Genomic DNA, 17,786 nt, shown 5'->3' on the forward strand with positions numbered 1-17,786 from the left:
ACATGTCAAATTTGATAATATAATGTGTTATTAATTTGATATGTAAACTCGAAAAATATATCCGCGCAAGCATTACAATCCGAAAGCATCAACAAAGCTTTTGTGGGTATGTTTGAAAGGTGAGGATTTTTTACTACTTTGTGTTCTAAATTGCTCGTTGTACATTCAAGCACAAAGTATTGTGAGTTTATACGGTTGTGTTTAGCGTATTTCTAAAGTCTCGTTTGGTTACAGAAAAGGTTGAACGTTGAATAAAATATTGTTAGAATATAATTTTTTTAATATTATTTTTATTTTTAAATTAAAAAAAGTTGAATTATTTATTATATTTTATTTAAGAGTTTGAAAAATCTTAATAATTATATGAGATAAGATGAGATGGATTGTCTAACAGATAAAGCTTAAAAGAGAATTATGAAATGTCAGCTATTCATTGGTGATTCATTGGTGAGGGTAGACCGTTACATAAAATAGTGGTAGTTTTACTGGCTTTCTCGTCGCTCAATAATCTGTTGTTGTGCATTCCGAAAGGGGTAGGTATAGGGTTACTACCCTATTACTACCTAACCCTATACCTACCTATTTACTACTCAAGTATATTTCAAGTATTTTTATTTTTTTTTCATTTTCTTTTAACTATTTTTTTAACATTCTTAATCACTAAAAAAAAATTAAAAAAAAAATATAACTTTACTATTACTCACTTCCTTAATTATTAAGTAAAATAAAAAATTAAATACAAAAAGAGTAATAGATGAATTATAGTGGAGTAGTAATTCTATCATTTTCCTTCTGAAAGAGCTCAGCCATAGCATGTTGGAGGTCCTGGAGCACAAGCCACAAAATTCTAGACCCTGTCTTTCTCATTGCCTATTACATTTTTTTTTTCTTTTTATTTTTTTAAGAAGATGATGGTAACTCAATTTTTTGATTACCCTCACATATGACTGAAGAATATCATGGTAATAAAAAGGACATGTGAGATTTATAAATATTCAAGAACAACCGTTCCAAGTATCAAAATCCAATAAAATAAAAACAATCTATACACTAAACGAAATAAATAAATCAATAAAACCAATTGCCTATTACACCCGAAACGGACTTTCTCACCTATCATTTCAAAATGAAAAATTCTAAATGCAGTCCGCACTTTGGGACTCCCCACGCACGACTAGAAACGAATCGTTTCATTAATAGTCAAAACGCTATCGTTCTATTAATTGGAGTAAAATACATGAAAGAATCTGGCCCAAAATCATTCGAAATCGTCGTCGCCTTCAGATCGGAAAACCGTCGCCTTCAGATCGAGATCGCTGTCTCCGATCCTTCATCGGCGCGGGACCGTTGTCCCCTTCCTCAGCTCGACAGGGCCGGCCCCTTCGATCAGCAAGGCAATCTTCTTTCGGATGAAAGGTTTCAGCTTTCCGTGTGAAAGCAAAAAAAAAAACGAACTATAAAGAAATCGACAAAGCCAACAAAATATCAACAAACGCAATACAAAAAAAAAAAAAAAAAAAAAAAGGCCATGGAAAACCTATAGAAACCTACCAGCAGAATATCAACTTGCAATAAAAAAAAGGCAAGTTTTGCCATGATTTATGAACAAAACCAGTAGAATATCGAAGGCAACAAAAAAGAATATCTACAAAACTAACGAAAACTTGAAATCCAAAAAGACCAGCAGAAAACCAAAGGCAACAAAATTGACTTCGTGTAAATCTACCCACGCCGATATAAATAAATCTTCCCAATAAATCCTCACAATTCCGATATAAATCTAAAAGAATAATTAACAAAAAAAAAAAAAGGTTCGTTCAATGTTAGAGGTTTGATGTGGTCGGCGGCCAGTGGAGGAGAAGATGATGTCGACTATGCCGGACGGAGCTCGAAAAGTGACCAAAGGCGTTGAAGTTTTACGCTGGCCCGTGTTCTGGTCTGGAAGAGAGAGAACTTTGGTCTGTTGGGAGGGAAGATGAAGTGAAGGGTATTTTTGACTTTTAAACAAAATTTTAGTAAAATGACGTAAAAACCCTCCTCGTGCGCACGCAGGCCCCCAATGGGGCCTATACGTAGCACATCCCTTTCAAAATTTGGAGAGAGCAAAGATTATGGGAGTGTTCCAAAAGACCTTGAAGGAGTTCTCTCCTACCCTAAGATCTTCAAATTCTACTCCCTAAGAGCATTAGCATTATTTTCTCCATATGCCAATGTAAAATCACATGTTTTAGAGATTTTCTTTACCATTCAAGAAAAAATTTTATTATATATTTTTGAGTCAAAATAATAATAAAATATTATATTAATTTTTTTTAAATTAATTTTTTATATATATTTTGCAATTAGCACCCATTATATACATTTGATATTAATAATACAAATATAATAATAAAAAATATAATTTTTTTATATATTATATTAAAACTATAATAAAATGATAAAAAAATATAATATATTTTAATAATAAAATGAATGTAACGGTGAAGTTCTGTTGTGTTGTTGAGGGAAGGAGAAGAGGAAAAGGTTGTAAGAGAGTGGGAGGAGAGAAAAAAATTAACAGTAGTTCTATATGCAAACGGCAAATGTAAGCGGCACGCAGTCGGCTGACGTGGCCGTTATTAAAATAATAATAAAATATTTAAATATTTAAAAAAAAAAGGAATGAAAAAGTGGAAGAAATGATATTGAAACCATTTCGTTCCCGCTTCTGATGTGCGAGTGCGAGCAGGAGGAACCATTGTACAAGATCGAGCAAGAGGAACCAGATCCACGCCGTTCTGCAGTTCGTTGGTGTAGCACGGAGTCGTTGGGTTGGGCATCTGATTTGGGTGGGTTGATTTCGGCCCGGTCTGCATTGTGTGGGTCAAGCCCGAGCGTCGTTTGGGTCAGCTTCGTGGGCTGGGTTATGGGTCAGCTTCGTGGGCTGGGTTTGGGTCAGCTTCGTGGGCCATAACCTCAGGTCAACTCGGTGGGCCAGCAGTTGGGGCAGTTTAGGTCAACGACGTGGGTGAGTGTCGTGGGTCGGTTCTGGTTTCGTGGGTCATCTTCTGACTTTACCCCGTCGGCACCACCATGGTGTCACGGACTTAGAATTTCTTCACTCGACCCGTGCGGCCTTAGGATGCTTTCTCTCCCCAAAACTCATAAGTAAGTCTTCTAAAGGACTCAAGACAATAGAGAACAAAGATAGAGAGAGAAGATAGAGAGAGATGCTCTAGAGAACTTGTTTCTCTTATTGCTTGGTTATTTACACAAATGAGAGCCCCTCTATTTATAGGGAACTCTTGGTACAAAGAATGGTTAGGATTGTGACACTTGTCATCAATCCAAGGGTAAAAAACTTTCTAGATTCCTACTCTAGAATTGTTTATAACGCCCTTTCTAGAACACTACTCTAAATTGTCTATAACGCCCCTTCTAGATGACTCTACACAATTCCACAAGATTACAAAAGACTTGGAGGCTTCTAGAAGGTTTAGGAAATTCTCTAAAAAAAACCCTAGGTGGTGACATTCTCCCCCACCAAGCTTCGTGACGTCCTCGACGCGGTGTCTTCATGGAACCTTCGGATGTGATCTTCAAATTGCCACAACGACTCCTTTGGTTCCCAAGTTGTCTCACTTTCGGGCAATCCCTTCCACTTGATCAAGTATTCTTGGCGTGGCATATGACTCTTTCGCCTGATGACACGGTCCGCCAAGACTTCTTCTACTTCTTTATCAAAAGTGGTAGTTATGCCCAATGGCGCACGCTTGGACTCTCCTCGTGTTGGCTCTTCTTCATCACCATGGTAAGGCTTCAAGCAGCTGACATGGAAGACTGGATGAAGTTTGAACTTGGAGGGTAAGTCTAGCTTGTAGGAGACCTTCCCTATTTTCTTGATGATTGGGAATGGTCCCTCATAGCGTCATACAAGCCCCTTGTGTAGCTTTCATGTGAACTTGTGTTGGCTTGACAAGATTTTTACTAACACCAAGTCGCCTATACGATATTCCGCGTGTCTCCTCTTCTGATCAACCCACTTCTTCATCTTCTTGGTTGCTTTGTCTAAGTAGGAACGGGTCACATCCAATTGCTCGTTCCAAGACTTAGCAACCTTGAAGGCTGTCGGACAATTTCCCGCATAGCTTGTCTCCAATGACTGGGGAGTAAGTGGCTGCTGTCCCATTACAATCTCAAATGGGCTTTTGTTTGTGGACTCGCTCCTTTGTAAATTGTAGGAGAATTGAGCGACATCGAATAACTTGGCCCAATCGGATTGGTTGGCACTTACAAAGTGCCTCAAGTATAACTCTAATAAGGCATTTACCCTCTCAGTTTGCCCGTCTGTCTGTGGGTGAAAGCTGGTAGAGAAATGTAGGGCAGACCCCATAAGCTTGAATAGTCCTGACCAGAACTTTCCTGTGAAGCGAGGGTCTTGATCACTGATGATGCTCCGTGGTAAGCCCCAATACTTCACCACATGCTTGAAGAATAATTTTGCAGTTTCTTCAGCTGAGCAATCTTTAGGGGCCGCTATGAAGGTAGCATACTTGGAGAATCGATCTACCACCACAATGAGGGTACCGCACCCCTCGGATTTAGGTAGAGCCACTATGAAATCCATGCTCACACTCTCCCATGGATGTGAAGGAATGGGTAGTGGTTCTAGCAATCCTGCAGGATTCTGATTCTCCACCTTATCTTGTTGACACACAAGACAAGTCTTCACGAAGAGTTTCACCTCGTCTCTCAGTTGAGGCCAATAGTATGAAGCTTCCAGCAAAGCTCGAGTACGTCGTTGGCCCGGGTGTCCAGCCCACAAGGAATCATGGCACTCCTTGATAAGGTTCCTCCGTAGGTTTCCCCACTTTGGAACATAGATTCGCCGCCTGATGGTGTAGAGAAGACCGTCTTCTACCCAGAATCTCTTGGTTTTTCCTTCCTTAGCCATGTTCACCAAGTTCTTGGCTAAGGGATCATGCTCCATGCCTTCGCGGATCACATCGAGTAGCTCCCCTTGAGCTTGAGCGATAGCAGCAAGTTCACCATTCCTACTTAGTGCATCAGCAACGAGGTTGGCCTTGCCTGGTTTGTACTCCAAGACAAAGTCAAATTCTGCCAAGAAGTCTTGCCACCTAGCTTGTTTTGGACTTAGTTTCTTCTGACTCTGGAAGTAACTAGTGGCAATGTTATCTGTCTTAACTACAAAATGAGAGCCAAGCAGATAGTGTCGCCAAACTCTGAGGCAGTGAATGATAGCTGTCATCTCCTTCTCTTGCACAGTGTATCGCCTCTCAGTCTCATTGAGTTTGCGACTCTCATATGCAATAGGATGTCCCTTTTGCATAAGAACTCCCCCTATGGCAAAATCTGATGCATCTGATTGCACCTCAAAAGGCTTGGTACAATCTGGTAGGGCCATGACCGGTTCCTCCGTGATGGCTGTCTTCAGATCGTCAAAGGCTTCCTGACACCTTGATGACCACTCCCAGGCCCTGTTCTTCTTGAGCAAGTCAGTGAGGGGGGATGCTCTTGTGGAGTATCCCTTTATAAATCTCCTGTAATAGTTGACAAGCCCAATAAAGGATCGGAGCTCGGTAACCTTAGTGGGAGGCTCCCACTTCTTGATTGCCTCAATTTTCCCTTCTTCCATGCTGAGTTTTCCACCTTGGATTTTGTGGCCAAGGAAATGGACTTCGTTTAGAGCGAATGAGCACTTCTCCTTCTTGACATAGAGTTGGTTTTCCCTTAAGACACGGAAAACAACCCTTAGATGTTCCACATGTTCTTCAAGGGTAGAACTATAGATGACGATGTCATCTAGATAGACTACCACAAACTGATTAAGATAGGGATGGAAGATTTTGTTCATGAGCGTGCAGAAGGTAGCTGGAGCATTTGTGAGGCCAAAGGGCATCACTAGGAACTCGTATGCCCCATAGCGAGTTACACAAGTTGTTTTGGCTTCGTCTCCTTCCGCAATCCTTACTTGATAATATCCCGATCTTAGATCAAGCTTGGAGAAGTACTTTGCATTGCCTAGTTGATCAAATAAATCAGCAATCAAAGGAATAGGGTACTTGTTTTTTATGGTTACCTTGTTTAGAGCTCGGTAGTCGATGCACAGCCGCAACGACCCATCATGTTTCTTTTGGAACAACACAGGTGCCCCATATGGTGCCTTGGAGGGTTGGATGAATCCGGCATCAAGTAGCTCCTTAAGTTGCCTCCTTAGTTCTTCAAGCTCTGGAGGTGACATGCGATAAGGTGCTCTGACCGGTGGTTTGGCGCCGGGTTCCATCTCGATCTGATGATCCACCTCTCTCCTAGGTGGTAGTTGCTTGGGCAACTCTGGCGGCATAACATCCTCATAGTCTTTGAGGACTTTTTGGATCTCCTTGGGTGGAGGGGAGGAAATCTTCACTTCATCCTCCTCCATAGAAGCCAAGTATGACACCTCGCCCTTCTTCCATCCTTTCTTGAATTGCATGGCGGATAGAAGTTGGGTGGTGTTTGGCTTGGACACGGTGGGTATCATGCATGGACCCCCTTCCAAGATGCACACCGAGTTATAGTGGGGAAGAGACACTACATTGAACTGTCTCAAGAATTCCATCCCCAACAAGATGTTGAAGTCATCCATAGGAGCGACCGAGAAATCCACCGTACCTTTCCACGTGCCAAGTTGTAGCTCCACCCCGTGAGCTACACCATCAAGGGGTTTGGCTTCAGAATTCACAGTCTTCAGCCATCCTTGACCCTTCTTAAGAGGAATTTCTAGTCGTGTGGCCTCTTCCTTCTTAATGAAGTTATGAGAAGCTCCTAAGTCGACCATGGCGTGACTCTTCTTCCCATTGACTAGGACCTCTACAAACATCAAGGATCCATCCTTAGTGGTTGGCTTTGTGCTTGCCTTCAGAGAGTTGAGAAGTTGTAGGCACCCCAGGTGCGACTTCTCTTGAACTTCCTTCTCCTCCAACATAGCGTTGAGGGCCTTCCTCTTGGGACAATCTCTAGCCCAGTGTGGGCCGTTACAAAGGAAACAAGCATCCTTTGGCTTCTTGTCTTTAGAGTAGTCCTTCTTGCCCTCCTTTGATGTTGAAGGCTTGTCTCCACGGTCTTCGTATTGTGGCGGCTTGAACCCCTTCGCTCCCCCACCCTTAGTGTGATTATCCTTTGAAGACTTGAGTTTTGAAGAGTTGTCACTCTTATGATACTCAAATTCTTCTAAGGTTTCCGCCACGGTCAGGGCGGTGGAGATGTCGTTGACTCCACGACGCTTGAGTTCTTGAGCCACCCAAGACTTGAGACCATCAGTGAAGTTGAAGAGGAGATCTTCTTCACTCATGTTTGTAATTTGAAGCATGAGGGCAGAAAATTCCTCAACATAGTTGCGTATAGAAGAAGTGTGCTTCAACTCCTTCATTCTCTTCCGCGCATGAATAGCCACATTCTCGGGATAGAATTGCCTCTTGAGTTCACGCTTGAACTCTTCCCAAGAATCAATGGAGCAAGTACCCTTCTCTATCTCACTATGCTTACGACGCCACCAAGTACTAGCAAGATTAGTAAGATAGAGGGAAGCAGTACGTACCTTGACACGCTCGTCTTGCATGTTCAAAGCTTCAAAGTAGCGCTCCATGTGCCACATGTAGTTGTCAAGTTCTTTGGCATCCCGCTTGCCATCGAACTCTTTTGGTTTGTGGGTATCCACCCTTGGTGTCGCCATCATTCCAGCCCCGACGGCGCCCCCATTAGCCACTGCCCGCTTGCATATGGCCCAATCCGCCTTGGTCTCCTCTAGACCGACGCGGTATTCCTCCATTTGCCCATGGAGTTTCGTTAGCTCCCCCAAGACCCGGTCTTGGAAAGCAACGTTCTCAACACGTTGGGCTTCGATGGTAGGGTGGATGGTGCTCAGAATGGACTCCTTGAGCGATTCGGATTGTCCCTCCAATCCTAGCTCCTCCAAGCCTTGCTCCACGATGTCAAGCCGGTCCCTGACATCCGCTACCGCCACCTCCATCCTGGTCACCGTGTTGTCGAGGGTGCTCACATCCCTGTGAGACTGATCCCATTCCTCGATCTTGGCCAATATCTTAGCCATGGCCCTCTCGATCCCATCGAGACGAGACTCCATAGATGAGCTTGAGTCCTTCGACCTCTTGCTCTTTCTTGTCTCCTGGACCTCCATGGTGATCTCACTTGGATCTGCCATCCCAACCTGGATAGCTCTGATACCAACTGTCACGGACTTAGAATTTCTTCACTCGACCCGTGCGGCCTTAGGAGGCTTCTCTCCCCAAAGCTCCTAAGTAAGTCTTCTAAAGGACTCAAGACAATAGAGAACAAAGATAGAGAGAGAAGATAGAGAGAGATGCTCTAGAGAACTTGTTTCTCTTATTGCTTGGTTATTTACACAAATGAGAGCCCCTCTATTTATAGGGAACTCTTGGTACAAAGAATGGTTAGGATTGTGACACTTGTCATCAATCCAAGGGTAAAGAACTTTCTAGATTCCTACTCTAGAATTGTCTATAACGCCCTTTCTAGAACACTACTCTAAATTGTCTATAACGCCCCTTCTAGATGACTCTACACAATTCCACAAGATTACAAAAGACTTGGAGGCTTCTAGAAGGTTTAGGAAATTCTCTAAAAAAAACCCTAGGTGGTGACAATGGGCAGGTTCTGGGTCTGTTGGTTGTGTTTTTGTGCTTAAATAAACATTGGTCTTGAAGTGGATTATAAGTTGTTTGATATATGAAAAGATTTGCATAAACCGGGCTGCAGTGGATTAGTGTAAACAATGGTTTTCACATGAGGATCAATATGTGTTTGGTTGTTTACAGTTCTGGCTTGGTTTCCTGTAGCATTAGCATGAATTTGTCATATTTTGCATTTGATTGGATGAAATACCCGTGTAGCATTAGCATGAATTTCGTGTAGCTTGGTTTTCCCATGCATGTTGATAGAATATAATATGACTGTTTACATAATTTACATTGATTATGGAAGGGAGGAATTGTAATAATTTACATAAGCTCACTAGGTTGGAAAATCTTAAATGAAAAAGATGCTTATTACTCTCTTAATTACATACATAATTTTGTTTATATAATTTTACAAGCATCCGATAATATTGGTTTGATTAATTTTTTTTTTTTTACGTTGCTTGATGAGTACAAATATAATTATGTGATTGATAAGCTCGCAAATACAAATGCAAGTTCATCTAGATATATGCTGCCTACAAACAGGTTAGGTGGTTGGTTAATGAATTTTTTATTTTTTAATTTATTATCAAATGATTTGGATATTTTTAAGTAGATACTGTTTTGTATTTTATTATTTGGTTTAATGAAGTTGTTATGCAACTCTTTGGTTAAAGAACATTATGGTCCTTGTTGTAAACCAAATTAGAAGAAACAATTGTAGCTGCAATGTATAATGTGAAAATCTGAAAATTTTGGTTGGAAAGCACCAATTTGAAATATCAAGTAATGTGGATTTTGTATGGAAAGCATCCGCTTGAGTATCGAGTATGCGATTGAGAAAAAAAATGTGACAAAGCAACTGTTTCAACAAGTTAAACAGGTGGAAATGCATACCTCCTTTATAATGTAAAAGGGCTTCAATTCTTTTAAAATTGATTAGCTTCTTTGATAAAATATAAATTATATAAAAAAATGTATATATTGAGATGTTAGAAGAATGTAGAAATCTTCATGATAAGCTCTTTATATGGTAATTTCACAAAATATCAAAGCAAATGCAAGTATGTGAAATTATTGAGAGAAGTTTCACGTGCTTTCACAGTCTTCAAAAATCAAACTATCATTTATTAATATAGAGAATTATTTCTATCGTGCTACTACGAGTTGCACGTATCTAACTCAAATAAAATATTTAATGGTTGAGCCAAAAAGTGTAGGTAGCTAGAAAAGAGAAATTTTGTAAATGTTTTGAAATTTAAACTATTATTACTCAATAGTCATGAGATAATGATGCAATTACCTCGGGCTGAATTGCTATATTTATTTAATGAGTTTTTTAATGGGACCCAAGCAGGTTATTTTGAAACTATTTATCATGCCATTCCTATAAACTCGTTTATTTTTTTTGCTTTTTAATTTCTTATGCGATTACCAATTGCCTTTTCAATATGTCGACATAATAGTGATCAACTTGTACAGGCCATGGGAAACGAAGAAGAACACGCACCTCCCTTAATGGATTGTTTAGACATTGAAGAGCAATGCACTTCCACAAGAGTTGATGAAGGAGAACTGTTTGATAGACTAGATGAACTGGAAACTGACGATGGCTGTCCATCTACACCAACTATGTTGCCATCTTCGGATTGTAATGATATCATTGAGGAGCCAAAGCAAGGGATGGAGTTCAATTCGTTTGAAGATTTGATGGTCTATTATAAGCAGTATGCTAAAAATTGCGGATTTGGGGTGATGACACAAAGGAGTGAGAAGTCAGAGGATCAAAGTGTCAGATATGTCACCCTTGGTTGTGCACAGGGAGGGAAGGCTCGGATTAAGAGTTCCAATATCGCCAACCCACGTCCGACGGGAAAGACGGACTGTAAGGTAAGGATTAATGCCTTAAGAGTCGAGGAAAAGATGCGGTTGACAACAGTGAATAACTCACATAATCATGCAATTCTGGAGAAGGGCAGGTATCAAAAAGAAAATGTTGTATGTACATTAATTTAATGGTTGGTCAATATTAAAATTGTAAATAAATTTTTGCTTTTCTATTACCAGGTTATGGACAGCATTAGCGTCACGCAATATCATCCCATGTTTGGTACTCAAGAAAGTGTAAGATTTAAGAACTTTGCACATTTCAATTAGTCAACTTCACATTAGGCTAATGGTTGGATATCTATCAACTCAGATATATTTTGATTGGATGTCGCGGAGCGAGAGCACAATGGGTGGAGATGGAGCACAAGCATGGCAAAACTAGTGGCAAATGGTTGAGAAATTATCATAATTTTTTTTTTTTACAATGTGGATAGGAAAATGTTATTTTTTGATTGGTGTAATTATACCATGTGGATAGGAACAGGTTATTTTTTGATTGGTGTAATTATACCATGTGGATAGGAAGAGGTTATTTTATTTGATTGGTGTAATTATACCATGTGGAATGGGAGGTTATTTTTTGTTGTAAAGAAAATACTGGGTTGATTATTAATGGAAAGTTGATGCAATTATAATTGTGGATAGAAGGAGGAGGCTATAGGCTTTATGGAAATTTGTGGAAATTGTAACAGATTATGGAATATTGTTATAATTAGGCAAGGAAATTAGGCAGGTTCTTAAAAAATTTTTGGAGGGAGTATAAGTACCAATTTTTTATTTATTTATAGAAATTATCATAATATTTATGAATTTATTTATATTCCATAAACAGGTTATGGAAACCGAAATTGTATTATTTGGGTTCATCTAAGAACAGGTTTTGTTTTCTACTGGAGTAGGAGGTTATGTCCAGTTTGTGATTATTATGGGAGGTGGAAATTATATCATGTGGATGTTGGGGGTAAAACATCTAAGATGGGTTCTCGTAATATGTGATGGAGGTTTGAAATGTGGGAAATTATACGATGATTAGTACCACAAGTAATTTATCATCTAAATTGTTAGTCTCAGTCATTTAGTCTTGACCTAATATCAAGTAACCTACCTCAGTTTATTACACGACTCGGGTTCCTGATGTCAATTGGGTACCACTTAACTAACAGCTGCACTTCGGCTTTTTACACATTTATTGGATTAGTGATATTCATACATAGCAGATTGAAATACAAAAGAAAGGAAAATTGCAAAAACCAAATGCAGTACAGCAGAAAAAGGTTAAAGCTAAAATTTCTACAACAGCACCAACATTTTCTAATCAAAACGGACTGTGCACAGCAAAGTCCAATTGTAATACACTCAAAATTATATCGATAAATTGCCAAAAACCTCCAATATTCATAGTCAATACAACATTCAACTAATTTACAATTGGACACATTTACTACATTCAACTGAACCATGATTTTGCTAAAAAATACAGCGTCTTACATGAGTTGTAGACATGGGTGAGATACATTATAATTGGTTCCATACATCAAAAGTATTCCAGAAACTATTACTAAAAAAAACCATGTCATTTTTAATACTTTGAAGACTCGTAGATACTTCTTCTCCAATGCTTTTAATTTGGATTCTTCGATGAGGAGCCGCTGATGAAGTACCCTCTCGTGCCTCCGTTCAGCTAACTCCAAGGTCAGCTTACAGCAACTGTTTTGCTCACTTTGAAGATCAATCCACTCAAAAAATCCACATTGTTTATTCATCTTATAGTTTGGACAATTGAAAAACCTTCTGTCAAAAGTATTTGCTTTTCTAGAAATCCGAAGCTTCGCTTGGGAGCCACAATAGCACAGTGGTCTCTCCAAACTTGACCCGGAATGAGAAGCAGAACTCATTTGCTATCATGATATAATTAGTAAACAGAGCCCCCACATCAGTATATATCACACAGTATATATATGCTTGAATTACAAAATATTTTGTAAAAAAATACATGTAAAAAAAATACATGTAAAAAAAATACACAAAAAATACTACACTGCTAACACTAACTCCTAGTAGGAGTGGGGAGCGGTGACCGTAACAGCTTCCATATATATATATATATATATCGAGAGAGAGAGAGAGAGAGAGAGAGAGAGAGAGAGAGAGAGAGAGAGAGAGACCCTCAGAAAATTAATTAGAGAAAAAAACCCCACATGCATGAGCTATATATTAATTTAAGCATATATGCCACCACATGATGGATGATGTGTAGGTCCTATTATGTGACAATTTGATTGAACCGATCATGTGTATTAATGGCATTTCCGTATTGACTTTTTATCATCATGTTTGAACTTTTTCTAATTGAATTGCTAATATTATAACCCTTATTGATCATCTATTGATCATCAATATCATATATTAATGGTCCATCGGCTTTGCTTCATGTATAAATCATACTCATGCATACCACAACAAAACCAACTATTGATGATCAGAATCGAATTATTTTAGTAGAAATGATCATTTTCATTTGCAAATAACTGATCAAATACAAGCATTTTTCTCATAGTAATAGTAAAATTAAACTAAAATTGTTCGAGACTGTATTATGAATCTGCTAGCTAGCTTACACCATGTACACCAAACTTGGATGGATGTCTCAAAGATACATATATTGGAACAAATTAACAGCTAGCTAGCTTTAAGTCAAGCTTGCTGTCTAAAAGAACATTATGGTCCAAGGTTTCATTATTATGTTAATTTTAAGAGATCATAAAAATCTTCCTCAAGAGACATAACATCGGACACAAGTTTCATATACAAGTCTTATCTAATTAGGTTAATAATTATTTATTATTAGCTATAAGTGAGGATCATAACTAGCCGTGACCTACTAGTTATATGGAAGGAATTATGGCTATAATACGTACATTCTTCACCTTTACATGGAACTTATAATACTGATGCAAAGTCCAACTTCCAAATATTCATTACAATATGATAATATGAAATGGTAATCTCGCAAATACACAGAATACTGAAATACAAAAAATCGCAACTATACAACAAATACCAAAATTACAAAAATAAAAAAACCCAAAAATTTAGCAATACCATAATGCAAAAATAAAATAATAATGTAAATGAAAAACCTGGAGAGGTGCGACTGATTACCAGTTTCGGGGGTTCGGGTTAGGGTTAGGGTTCGGGTTAGGGTTAGGGTGTGGGATGATGGGTTAGGGTTTGGGTTCGGGTTAGATCTAGGGGGTTAGGGTTTCGGAAGGGATTTCGATCGAAGGGAAGGGATTTCGAAGGGATTTCGAAGGGAAGGGATTTCGAAAGGAAGGGATTTCGAAATCCCGGTTGCAGCTAATGGACAAGGGGATTTCGAGTTCCTGCACTGACACGTATACAGCCAGAGAGAGAGATTTTGCAGCAAAGCAACGATACCGAGATAGAACCAGAGCAGAGATGAAGGAGGGGAAAATTTGGGGGAAATCGCAGCAGAGCAGAGACGAAGGAGGGGGAGATTTGGGGGAAATCGCAGCAGAGCAGAGAGAAAGAAAGGGGGAGAACCAGAGAGAAAGGGGAGAAAGGGGGGAAATGTCGAAATGAGGAGAGAGGGGTTCGGAGGGAGGGTTTCGAGGGAGAGGTTGCTGTCTAAGTGAAACGGTGCGTTTTGCATTTTACATAAAATAATCCACGTCGGCAAGCCGTTTGCAAGCCGTTTACATCACACGACTGCACTTAGACTTTTTCAAAAATTAATAAAATAGCATTTGATGAGTAAATAGTGCATCTCTAAAGATGTATTGATAGTGTTCATAGATATGAAAATATTTTCATATGCATAATCTAATGTAGTCAATTTAATGGTCGAGTTATACAAATATGTATTTGCATTTGCATGTAGATAAATGCCAATGCTCTTAAAGCACTCTCAACGGATTTATCTATATTCAAAATAAATTGTACTTTATAACTATTACATAGAAAATTTACTTGTAATGGATTAGCCAATAGCAAATTTTATAACTTTTACCTACAACCAAATACTTATTTTTTATTTTTTTATAACACTCTCTCTTCTCTCCATCTACATTCAAAAACTTCCAACAGTTTCTTTAAATTAAATAGTAAAATATGATAAAATAAAATAAATTAATAATTAAAAAAATATTTAATTTTTTAAATTATTAATTACGCATTACTATATAATAAATAAATTGATAATCCAATGTGAAGATTTGATGTGAATAGTTAAAGTCAAATTTATTTTATATTATTTTATTATTATATAATAAAAAAATAATTTTTCTAATATAAAGACTTATATAAATAGAATAGCCAAAATCTAAATCTATCTTACATTCATCAAAATTATCATTTACATATGTATAATCTATTAACAATGCTCTTAATGTGAATATGATCATTCTCCATCTAGTGCTGTTTCTTACCGTATTTTAATATCACAAAAAAGAAAAACATATTTACAGGCTTATTTATATATTGATCTAACACACTATTAAAGTGTGTCTCACAATAATTAAAAAAAAAAAAAAAAAAGAGTTATTTTATTTTTAAGTCAATGTCTAAAGCATATTATCCACATTTATTAGCCACATCACTTAAATGGTAAACTTTTATTTGTAAAATTTAAACTTTAAAATTTATTTTTTAAATCAAATTATATAATAAACATATTTTATTAGATGTATTCTATACACAGGCTTAATAATAAAATTTTTCATAAAAAAATACTATATTAATTTGTTTATAATTACGATGAATTTCAACTAAACATTATACTTGCAAAAAGGCAAAACTGTTTTGCCGAATCCATAGCATTTATCGCCTGAGCCCAAAAACAATGCGAATGTATCAGGGGAAGGTTCGGATATGAAAATAATTTTAACTCTTCTCATTTTATCTTATTTAATTATTATAATTTTTTTAAAATTTTATATAAAATATAATAAATACTTTAATTTTTTTTAATTTTAAAATAATAATAATATCAAAAAATAATATTCTAACAATATTTTATTCAATTTTTAACCTTCATTTTATCTTAACTCATTATCTAAACATCTCCTAATTATATCCTATCATTAAAATGGAATTATCTATACAGTTTCTTCTATGTTGCCAATTATAAAAAATGGGGTAAAAGTTTTGAAAAGAGTAATGCTAGATACAGTCGTGGAATGTGCAAACGTTGTGTAATTGTTTTTTTTTTAAAGTAGAGTCCACTATTAAAAAATTAGATTCTTTTTCATGTAGTCCAGTATTTGCTCACTTATTTCATAAGGATTATGCGGTATTTGCACACTTATAACTATAAATATTATTTTTTTTTAAAAAAAAAAAACCTAATTTTGGGATGAGCACTGTGGTCCGACCTCATCCCTCTTTTTCATCCCAAAAAATATTAACGTTACAGTTAGATATTGAGCTAAACTGAGCTCTTTATAAATAGTAAAGAGTTGAGATGGTGGAGTGAGTTCTGTAGGGCTAATTTAAGATAAGTTTATATGTGTTTAAATATTAAAATGAATTTAACATTATTTATAGGAAGTTGAAAAAGATTGTGGGTCCCAAGTGTAAAGATATATTGAGTTGAAAAAAGTTGTGGGTCTCACGTGTAAAGATGTTTTGAATTGATATGAGTTTATTAATTTGATAGTTATGTATTTAGATGTTAGACTCAGTTTAAAATTAGATTGAACTGAATTGATATCAATGCAGTCCATCGACCAAATTAGCCTTGTGATATTTAATAGTCAAATAAGAACTAATGTTCCATGTTCGCCAAAAAAGCAACTACTCGTGCTCCGACAATTCCAGAAGTTTTTTCAACTGCTCTGTTGGTGGTTTGGTTTCTCTCAATAGTTGAATTTGTGTCATTTTACTACTCGGGAGTATGTTGCCGTGTACTTTTACTTGTAAATTGCCCTTTGTAGGGCTCAATTGTGGATTAAATTCTTAATATGGCTGATGGTTTAGCCAATCATTGGAAAAAATATCCCTATTTGATGTGGAAAACTCAAAAGTGCTCATTCAACGCTTGAATTTGGATTCCATGTTGAATTATGCTGATCACTACCTCCTCTTCAAATTTCATAACCGTAAATTCTTTAACAATGAAGCATTTAAGACGATGATGCACAATGTATGAAACCCCATCAAGGATGTGAAGTTTTTTAATTTGCAGGCAAATTTATTCTTAGCTCAATTCTCTGATGAAGGAGATAAAGATCGTGTTTTCTGCAAAGTCTATGGTCTTTTGATAAGAGTTTAGTGTTTCTTAAAGAATTTGATGGAAATCTGCAGCCATCTAATATCTCTATGTTCTTTGCTTCCTTTTGGATTTGAATCTACGATCTTCCTTTTGAATGGGATGAATGGTGAAACCGTACATGGAATTGGTGAATCTATGGGTAGAGGATATTGATTTGCCTTCCAAGTCTCCTAGGTGGGGTGCTTTCTCAAGAGTACATATTCGTCTAGATATTAGAAACCCATAACCGCGTGTTAAACGCCTAAGTCTACATAATGGGAAAATTTCCTGGGTCCGTTTGAACCATGAGAATTTACTCAATTTCTATTATTGTTGTGGTACATTGGGTCATTTTGACCAAGACTGTTACTTATGGGTGGAGAATCGTGAGAAATTTGGGAAAGATGGTTTTCCTCTTCAGGATGAGAGTTGAGGAAAGGACTCTTACAACTCCAAACCGCAAGGCTATTTCATCTCAACAATCCAAAGAAATTTCATAACAAAATCCGGTGATTGAGAAACCGAAGAGGGACAATAACATGGATTTACAAATGCGAGATTCCATCACTTTGCTCATTATCATAAGTATGATCCTTCGATTATGGAATCGAAACATGTGGAAATTACCTTTGGGTGTTGGTTAGTGTTATGATTCAAGCTAATTTGTAACTTGTAAATATGAGTATTATGGTAAGCAATTCATGGTGCCTGGCCTCCACAGTTGTAAACACAATAATTCTAGAATCTGATACCTCATGCATTGATAACTGCCATATAAATAGAGTTTTACATGGACTTAGTCAAATATTAAACTAATCCACGACACCAACTGACCCACTAGACTTGCAAACTCAAAATAGGAATTGAATAATAAATACTGAATAAAAAATGTGGTCCATGATAAATACAGGCTGAAGCCATCACATAAC

The sequence above is a fragment of the Carya illinoinensis genome, chromosome 13 (genome assembly GCF_018687715.1).
Source record: "Carya illinoinensis cultivar Pawnee chromosome 13, C.illinoinensisPawnee_v1, whole genome shotgun sequence".
Lineage (NCBI taxonomy): Eukaryota > Viridiplantae > Streptophyta > Magnoliopsida > Fagales > Juglandaceae > Carya > Carya illinoinensis.